Source organism: Rhagoletis zephyria, unplaced genomic scaffold (assembly GCF_001687245.7).
Source record: "Rhagoletis zephyria isolate East Lansing unplaced genomic scaffold, Rhagoletis_zephyria_1.1 Rzeph_scaffold_02234, whole genome shotgun sequence".
In the NCBI taxonomy this organism is placed as follows: domain Eukaryota; kingdom Metazoa; phylum Arthropoda; class Insecta; order Diptera; family Tephritidae; genus Rhagoletis; species Rhagoletis zephyria.
In genome coordinates, this window is record NW_016159318.1 from 57,640 (window position 1) to 58,043 (window position 404).

Here is a 404-nt window from a genome sequence, read left to right on the forward strand (position 1 = left end):
TCCTCTTCAATTACACAAAGGCGCAGGTAAGCACTAATCATTTAAATTTTGGTATTTAACACAAAATATTAAGAAAGTTTTCTATGCCGCCAAATCAAAACAAAAACATAAGTGACAGGCCGCGGAAGTTCACAATAGCATGTTAGAAATTCGAACATAAGTTTTCATTCGCACGAAATTCGCGATATGAATTTTTTGTTCATGTGAAATAAAAAATTCATGGGATTGGTTTATTCACATGAAGTTTACAATAAGGCTGAATACTTTTTGAAAGCTGGAAAATTAGTTGAGGCTTTTCTTTGTTAAGGTAATGATGTACATATATAAATAAGTATACAAATACATAATCAAAAATAAGAGAACGACTAAATAATACTGCTTGCAACAAAAACAAATAAACAAAA